Raw genomic sequence first — 9,803 nt, forward strand, 5'->3', positions numbered from 1 at the left:
GACTTTCAACTTTAGCTTTGAGCAGAGTTCATACCCAGCCTGCTCATGAATAATTCATGACGCATTTACGTCCTGTTCAAGCACCTGTTGCGCGCGCGCCGCGGTACTGTGTACTGACAAAACGATGCTCCTTTTGTGTTTGTGTCGTTTTGTCATAGTTTAGGTTTCACGTTTTGTGTTTATGTTTTGTATTAATTTTAAATGATGTGAAAAGTTGAGTTCTCACGTAACGTTAGCTATCGATACTTGCTGGGTGCACTTCCTCTTTGTGGGCGTTGTTGGTGACATAAGCCGGTCGTTGTGTTTGCACACTGGGTGCGACTCAGATATTGTCAATAGCGTTTTATGGTTCTGTGAGACGTGACTTGATAAGTCAAAGATTTCCTATGTTTTAATTTAACTCGAGTTATTGCTCAGAAAGACGTTTTTTATAACTTTTAATGCTAGTTTTTCACTCTGATGACTATTATGGTTTTAGTAGGATACAAATGTGTTTTTGTATTGTTTTTTCTTCGCTGACCAGTTATCTATAGTTTTTGTAGTAAAGCTTGGGTTTAAAATGATAATGCCAACGAAAATGCTGGTTATTACAATAGTATAACATGTTACTTAACATACTTAAAGGTCTAACAGGAAAAAAGAGGTAACACCAGCATTCTAGTTCACTAGAAATTGTTGCAGGTCAGATTGACATTTTCTGTAATTTAGATTATATTCACATAATGTGATGTGTATAATAAGATTCAATAGATCTTATATGATTGCCTGTATATATGAGTAGGGTAGAGCCCGTCTCATTTTTCTAAATTAGTTTCCTATTCAAATAAATGGTTTTCTTGTTATAAGCTATGAACTGGTTCTTTTGTATTTATTTATGATTTGACTGCTGAAAAAAGCAGCAGGATGAATTCTGAAGTGTTTCAGGCAATATTTTTTGCTCATATTAACCAAATGCTTTAGAACTCATTGGATGGTGCTTCACAGTGCAGATGGAGAATGACCCAGAAAAAGCATTTGAATGCTGGAAAAGCAATCAAATAGGTTTTGAAGGCAAAGAAGTTGAATGTTATGCAATGGCCTTGTCAATCACCTGACTGAATCCGATTAAGCATGCATTTTACTTTTTGAAGGCAAAGCTGAAGGGAAAATGCCCCAAGAACAAGCAGGAACTGAAGACAGTTGCTGTAGAGTCCTGGCAGAGCACCACCAGGAATGAAACCCAACGTCTGATGTCAAAGGATTTGCAACCAAGTATTAAAAAGTGAAAGCTTAATTTATGATTATTATTCTGCTTAATTACCTTTGGACCCTTAACAAGTGGGAGGCACACATGCAAACTGTTGTAATTCCTACAGCGTTCACCTGATTTGGATGTAAATACCCTCACATTAAAGCTGAGAGTCTGCAGTATAAGTACATCTTGTTCGTTTCATTTCAAGTCCATTGTGTTGGTGTATAGAGTCAAAAATTGTAGAATTGTGTTGATGTCCAAATAATTATGGAATTTATATATATATATATATGAACTTTATTGCAAAATTTGCAAATTCAGGAATATTTAAGCGAAACCGACTCTATCGTTGTACAATGCTTGTTGGGAGTGGGTGGCTTGAAGTCCCTTATTGGTAGATTTGTCTAACAGCATCATGGGTAATATAGTTTTTCTGCATGAATTCCGTCATCTGTCATGATTGTTTTTTTTTTTTTTTAATGAACAGATTAAAATGTTCATTAGTTACTGTCAAATATGAGGTACCACTATTTAAATCAAACACACTTGAACATAAAAACAGCAAGAACAGAGCATTAACATCGATTAATAAGCATACATATAAAGCAGTGACTGAATACTTATTATTATTATTGTTAACTGAACAATACTTGTTGTAGATATCATTTACACTCAGAAATTGCTAATAAATTTTAAAAGCGTATTACATTAAATGTGAAATTTTAAAGTAGAAAACTAAAATAATACTGTAAAATGTTTTTTAAAGTTATATTTTAAAACAGGCGGTGATGTTGCCTCACAGCAAGAAGGTCTCTGGTTCGAGCCTTGGCTGGGTCACTTGGCATATCTGTGGGGAGTTTGCATGTTCTCCTCGTGTTCATGTGGGTTTCCTCCGGGTGCTTTAGTTTTCTGCACAAGACATGTGCTGTATAGGTGAATTGGGCGAGCTAAATTGTCCTTAGTGTATGTGTGTGAATGTGAGAGTGTATGTTTCCCATGGATTGCTGCTGGAAGGGCATCCGCTGCGTAAAACATAAGCTGGATAAGTTGGCGGTTCATTCCGCTGTGGCGAACCCAGATTAAAAAAGGGACTAAGCAGAAAAGAAAATGAATGAATGAAACGTTTAAACTCAGAAATTGCTAGGAATTTCACAAGCAATAATGCATCACATTAAATGTGAAATTTTGAAGCAGAAAAGCTGAAATAATACTGTGAAATATTTGAAAAATCATATATTAAAGCATATAGTCAGGTTATTTATTTAATGGTAATTGTATTTATTTATTAACTTTTAATTAAGCACTTGAAATCTTTTATAACCTATATTTTGCCATCCACACCAGAAACACATAAAACTAAAAAAATTACAACAATAATATCATGATAACCATACCACAGGCTTTACCTTTTATTTTCTTTCTTCCAAGTGTTTGGGTCTTGATTAGGCTTTCCTGTAGCTTAGTTTTCGTCTCAGGGTGGCAGTATTGCAAAGTAAATAAACAGGTCTGACAAACATTTCTTTCTTTCAGAAAGTACATTATATATTTAAAGAACATTTTGCATATTTAATCTACAAATCCATGTAACACAATGTATAAAGGCCTGAAACACTTTTTTTAAAATGACCCTATAATAAATGCAATTACAAAATCTAATAATAACGTATGTATAATAAACTAATTATACATAGATAATCATTATTGAGGAGTCAGATATCAGAATATTTAGTGTACTGTAAATTATAATGAAAACTGACGCAATTAAGGGAGGAGCAAGAAAACAGGAAGGACATTTAGTGGCTTTTGAAATTTGCACTGCTGGTTACTATAGAGATTTATTGCAGCTCCGTGTTTTATGGCACTGAACCACACGCACTTATCTCATTCGGTGGCGATAAAGAAAGTCCAGAGAGCTCTGTTCCATATATTTTGATTAAATGATCTACAAAAATACGTCAAAATAATTGTTTTTCCAGTGAACTCATTTAAGATTACGGTCATGATTGTTTCGGAACATTTCAAGGTTGCAGGTTGATGCAAACTTTTCTAGTTTTGACTTGACAGTTTCTGTGTGACCTGCTACTTCTCGCAAAGCTGGTAAGGCCTGTCTTGAGGTTTCTGAAGGTGACGATTGCTTTTTACAAGGCAACTGACAGCTCAATGAGGCTGCAGAGTGTGGCTGTCGGAGCGTGTATGTAAATGCACGTCAGCGGACACTTGTGGTGTTGGTTTGTGCTGATAACATTTTTGATGAGTTTCAGAAAAAAATATCTATATTATTTTCAGTTGCGGATGTTAGAATTTTTTTTTAATTATGTTGAACACAAAATATTATATTTTGTAGAATGTAAACCTGTAACCATTGACTTCCATTGTATTGTTTTTATTTCATAACTTTTGCTTCTTGATCAAACTTTTTATTTAAAATGAGTTGAAACAACACAATTCTTAAGTTTTTTGGTGGGATGACTTAATTGTTTTAAGTTCAATCCACTTAAAAATGTTTTAATTGATTAGGTTAACTTAATCTATTTGTCTTGGGGCATTATGAAAGAATTTTGCAGAAACCAGTATTTTTTACAGTGTGAAAAGAAATTGTTACAGGTTTCCAACATTTTTCAAAATACAGTGCATCTGGAAAGTATTCATAGCACTTAACTTTTTCGATTTTTTATGTTACAGCCTTATTTCAAAATGGATTAAATTTACTTATTTCCTGAAAATTCTACACACAATACCCCATAATGACAATGTGAAAAAAGTGTTTTGAAATTGTTGCAATTTTATTAAAAATAAAAATCCTCAAATCAGGTGTACAGAAGTATTCACAGCCTTTGCTCAATACTTTGTTAATGCACGTTTGGCAGCAATTACAGCCTCAAGTCTTTTTGAATATGATGCCACATGCTTGGCACACCTGTCTTTGGGAATTTCTGCCCATTCATCTTTGCAGTACCTCTCAAGGTTGGATGGAAGTTACGGTGTACAGCCATTTTCGGATCTCTCCAGAGATGTTTAATTGGATTTAGGCCTGGCCTCCAGCTGGGCCACTCAAAAACATTCACCGAGTTGTTGTGAAGCCGCTCCATTGATATTTTGGCGGTGTGTTTTGGGTCACAGGTGAATTGTCGAGTGTAAGGTCAAGAGCACTCTGAAGCAGGTTTTCATTCAGGATGTCTCTGTACATGGCTGCATTCATCTTTCCCTCTATCCTAGTCTTCTAGTTCCTGCTGCTGAAAAAACATCCCCACAGCAAAAGATGCCTTTTGGCTTCCGTCTGGCCACTTTACCATACAGGCCTGATTGATGGATTGCTGCACAGATGGTTGTCCTATAAAGTTTTCCTTTCTCCACAGAAGAATGCTGGAGCTCAGACAGAGTAACCATCGTCACCTTCCTAATTAAGGCCCTTCTCCCCCGATCACTCAGATGAACAGCCTGCTCTAGGAAGAGCCCTGGTGGTTCCAAACATCTTCCCCTAACGGATTATGAAGGCCACTGTACAGAAATTTTTCAGTAACCTTCTCCAGCCTTCCCAGCTAGCTATCTATGTATGTATCTATCTACACCACACCTATCTATCTCTGTAATATGTGATTACTTTAGCATTTAATAAGAGATTAGCATTTAAAATGTAGAATTACTGTTAAATAATGCTAACACTTGCTAACACTTACTAAAACATTAAAGCTATCTATCTATCTATCTATCTATCTATCTATCTATCTATCCATCCATCCATCCATCCATCCATCCATCCATCTATCATCTATCTATCTATCTATCCATCCATCCATCCATCCATCCATCCATCCATCCATCCATCCATCCATCCATCCATCCATCTATCTATCTATCTATCTATCTATCTATCTATCTATCTATCTATCTATCTATCTATCTATCTATTACCAGTGTGATGATCAAACATGGTGGAAACATGCCAACAATGTCCTAAAACCACTTACACTATGCTAAATCTTGCTAAAATATGCAATAAACCTTGACAAATGTTAGCATTGTGTTAAAATTTAGGTTTAAACTAGGCATTGTGTACAAAAAAAGTAACAATCTAGATGTTTTTATGTCGTCCATTTGTTTTTATGCTAAGTCGTCTCACATCTGACCTATTAAAAATGACATATTAAGTATGAAATATTCTACGATTACTGTCATTCAATGAAGAACTTCATTTATCCATTAACCATGATCAGTTTTGGACAATTACACGAGCTGAGCACTAATAAACAAGTGTGTAGCCCACGATGAAGCCATTGTCATTGTTCAGCAGCTTCACAGTCATTAATGCATGAGTTGATTTAATTTATATTTGTAGGCGACTCAAAGCTTCTCTCCAAGGAGCACGTCCACCAATTCTGAGAAGGGCCCATTGTTCCCACCAACAGGATGCTAAATTTACCCACCAGAGAACAAAGCTGGTGTGATAATTAAGTGCATGTCAGTGCAGCGAGGGCCTGAAACGTGAGATGCCCTCAGCCTATTGTTGTGTCCAGTTCGGGGCAGTGGTGAAGTGACATCACACCATGATGTCAGGTTCAGAGGGCGGAACCAGAACTTTGGGTTCACCATGATTGGACAAAACCTCTGACTCCTCGGAAGACAACAGGCATAAGAATTAAGTAGTTGGGAAAGGTGGTCATAATTTTTTTTTAAGCATTTTCCTGCAGCATCTCAGTGACGGCGCTGGTTATAATGGCAACCGTGGTACCGGTGAGTATTTGGGGCATATTTTTAGATTATACAAGTGTGTTATGTCACTTAAAAATACATTTCTTTGAAAAACAATTGTGTTTTTGGTTGCATGCAAATATGTAAATGGTTATTTAATTAATGTAAACATGCAAAATAAATGCATTTACATAAATGAATATGAAAAATAATTGGAATATGAATATATTTGCATATAGGTTTAGATATATATTTTTGTATGTTTGGTTTTCTAACATTAAAAGCTATTGTAATTTATGTAAATATTCATTCATTTAATGAATAAACAAGTCATTTAAGGTAAATAAATAATATTCTAGTAATAATTTTCAATAGTTTCTGTTACATGTATGTATGTATTTTACAATAAAAAAGGACAACTAAATCAAAATTAAATAATAATAAAATATTAACATTCTTATATTATTATATTTATATTCTTGTTAATATAACAATGTAAATATACCATTAATATTTATGTTTAGTATATTAAAATGTAGATATTAACAAATATATTTCATAAAAGGGGTATTTGGTGCATGTTCCTAGTCGATATGTTCACTTTTAAGAACCAAAGATGCTTCAGAAATGATCCAGATCCCAAAAAACCCCAAATTTCGGGACAATCCTCCATACCAAAATTAATGTTTTTTATTTATTCATTTTAAATATATATTTTTCACACTATTTTGTTGATATTGGATAACTAGATTTTAACAATATATTTATTTATTTTTACAAAGAGCGTGTCAGAAAGTCTGAGGTGGTGATACTGAAATAAAAGACATGCTTCGGATCACTTACTGTGATGAATCTTATTCTCAGTTCAGTTGGTTTGGGCTTTCTTTGTTCTAGACTGGGTCATGTTCTGTCAGCGCTATTGGTGTGGATGTATCATGTCTGTGCTCTGGGCCGATCAGGTGTCAAGTAAACGAATCTCTGTGTCTTCAAGCTACTTGTTTAGACTGTGTGTGTGAGGGCTTTGGTTTCTCAGGATGTGGTTAATTAATCGTGTTCTTGCTTGGTGAAAGATTTGTTATCGACTGGTGCATTGGCATAAAAGGCTAAAATAAGTGTATATGTGTGTTTGCGTTTCTTTTAGTGTGCATCTTGCTATGGCAGCAGCAGCATTCAACTTTTCGGAAAGGGCCCTGGTGGAGATTACATGTCCCTCTTCGGCTACAGAGGGCCCAGAGGAGCGCCTCGGCCTCGTTTGGCCTGCCACGCTCCTAAAATGACCCTGCGTCAGATCTGTCGTATGTTGCGTATAATGCGGCAACTGCGCAATAAAGAAGCCGCCGCCGCAGCTGCAGCCGCCAGGTGGGTCTTACATTTACACTCATTACACTCACAGACATGATACGTCCACACCTGATAGAACATGAGCCAGTCTAGAACAAAGAAAGGACAAACCAGAATAGGATTCATTAAGCTAGGTAATCTGAGTCTTTTCATTTGCACTTTATCGCTTTATTTATTTACATAATGGTCAACATTTGAAGTGGAATAAAATAAAAAAATCTAAATATTTTTTCTAAATTTGTCTGTGCACTCATTTTTCTGCTTGTTCAAACTACTACAAAAAGTTTCAACTTTGAACAATTTGTTAAGTTAACTCAATCGATTTGTGTTGGAACAAATATATATGGGCTAGGCCTGCATGGTATTGGACAAAACTGACATTGCGAGGTTTTGTTTTTCTGTGATATATAATTGCCATATGAATATAATTTCAACAGATGATTTTGAAAAGCTCAATTTGAATCATTTCATATTGATTGGGATGATTTTTTGGACAAATAATCTGCATAAATTAAATATATAGTGTTTTTTCAGGTTTTCTGGAACTGTATTCAGGCTAAAAAAATGTAAATAATCAAATAAAAATACACTTCATAGTCTTTTTTTAAATAAAAAATAAACAATTCATTTTTGTTCAAATGTTATCATTTCTTATATACAAATGGTTTAAACGCACTTGAATTCTCAATCATCCCTGCAGGCACAGGATGTCAACATGATGTCATATTGCAATGTGCTCCAACGTCGTGGGTACATTGGATTTTGTTTGGAAATAAAAAAAACAATGTCTAGCTGATGTCATTGTCCAACCTAAAATCAATCAAATATCAATGTCTAATCATGTTACAACATTGACGTTGTGTTGACGTTACCACTATGAATCTGTCGGATGTTGGATTTTGGTCACTTTTCAACACAATCTGACATCAACCAAATAGCAAGGTAATTTGACGTTGTTTTGGGCGTCAAAATAACGTTATCTTTAGATGCTGCCTAAACAATGAATTTTGGTCACCTGACGTCATGACCTAAATCTAACCTAATATTATCATCTTAAGATGGTATGTTCCTGCTAGGATAAGCTTTAAAAAACAAAGCAAACCAAAAAACTTAAAGGTTTTCACTTCATAGTCTTTGTTGGTGGATATAAAAAACATCTTTGTTCAAATGTTATAATTTCTTATATACAAATGGTTTAAATACACTTGAAATCTGGCCTTCAGATTTACACTATATGTTTAATTTATGCAGATGATTTGTCCTACAAAATCATCCCAATCAATATGAAATGATGAATTCTTTTAAATTGAGCTATACAAATCATCTGGTGAAATATATTCATTATTTATCGCACAAAAACTAAACCTTGCAATGTCAGTTTTGTCCAATATCGTGCAGCCCTTATAGATGAATAGAATATTGTACACTTGATAGAATGATAATTATATCAATATAAAGTCACAGAATCAATAAATGTAATCAAAATATCCGGTTCATTACAATAAACAATTTATTGTGTTTTTATTGTGTTCTTTGAAAAAAAGAAGCATTACCCAAAATTTATTCATTTTTGTGTTGATTTAGTCGAGAGATTCAGTGACTCACTCATAAAGGCATGTTCCTAAATTAATTAGCTAAGTAAAAGATGAAAAAATAAAATGTTTCATTCCAAAATGAGTGTTTAATTTGACTCATAAAGACACTGGCAGTTTAAAACAGTGTGTAATTTGAAAAGCAATATAACTTAGTTACTTTATTCTGTTGAACACTGAAGCAGAAGAAGCAGAAGAAAACTAAAAACCTTCAACCACTGACTTCATAGTAGGAAAAACAAATACTATGGAAGTCAATGGTTACGGGTGTTCAGCCTTTCAACAGAATAAAGAAACTCATAAAGGTCTGAAACAAGTAAAGGGTGAGGAAATGATGAAAGAATTTAACTGTTTTTTTACTTCGTTAATGACGGTTGAAATCAGTGCCTCTCTCATAAAGACATGTTCCTAAATGAATCAGTTTTAAGGAGCAAACAAAACGGTCATGTAAAATATCCAATGACTTTTTCAGTCCAGAATGAATCATTGTTGATTTGAAAAACTTAAAGACACATAAAGACATGTCGCATACTGGCGTGAATAGGCGTATATGTAGAGAGAAAATGTTTTGTTTTTGAAACACTTTTTTACAAACTTCTCTTAAGAAATCAATAAAAAAAATATTTAAAAATTGAGAAGTGAATTTCATCATCAGTAACAGAACATAAAATGCATTTAGTACACTAAATATTATTAAAACACCTTTCATTCATTCATTTTCCATCGTTTTGTGAAGTTTATTTATAAACAAATTACGAGAGGATCACGTGCTTATGATTGTTCACAGCTGTTCCAGCTTTAGCTCATGACCAATTATCCAATCAGTTGATTCCTATAAATAACCAGAGTTTTCTTATCTCAATATCTTTGTCCCGAAGAACCCCCCACCTCCCACCCCCACCTCCAAACAAGCTTTATAATCAATCATCAGCTAAGTGTGAACTCTTGAA

The sequence above is a fragment of the Danio rerio genome, chromosome 25 (assembly GCF_049306965.1).
Source record: "Danio rerio strain Tuebingen ecotype United States chromosome 25, GRCz12tu, whole genome shotgun sequence".
Taxonomy (NCBI): Eukaryota; Metazoa; Chordata; class Actinopteri; order Cypriniformes; family Danionidae; genus Danio; species Danio rerio.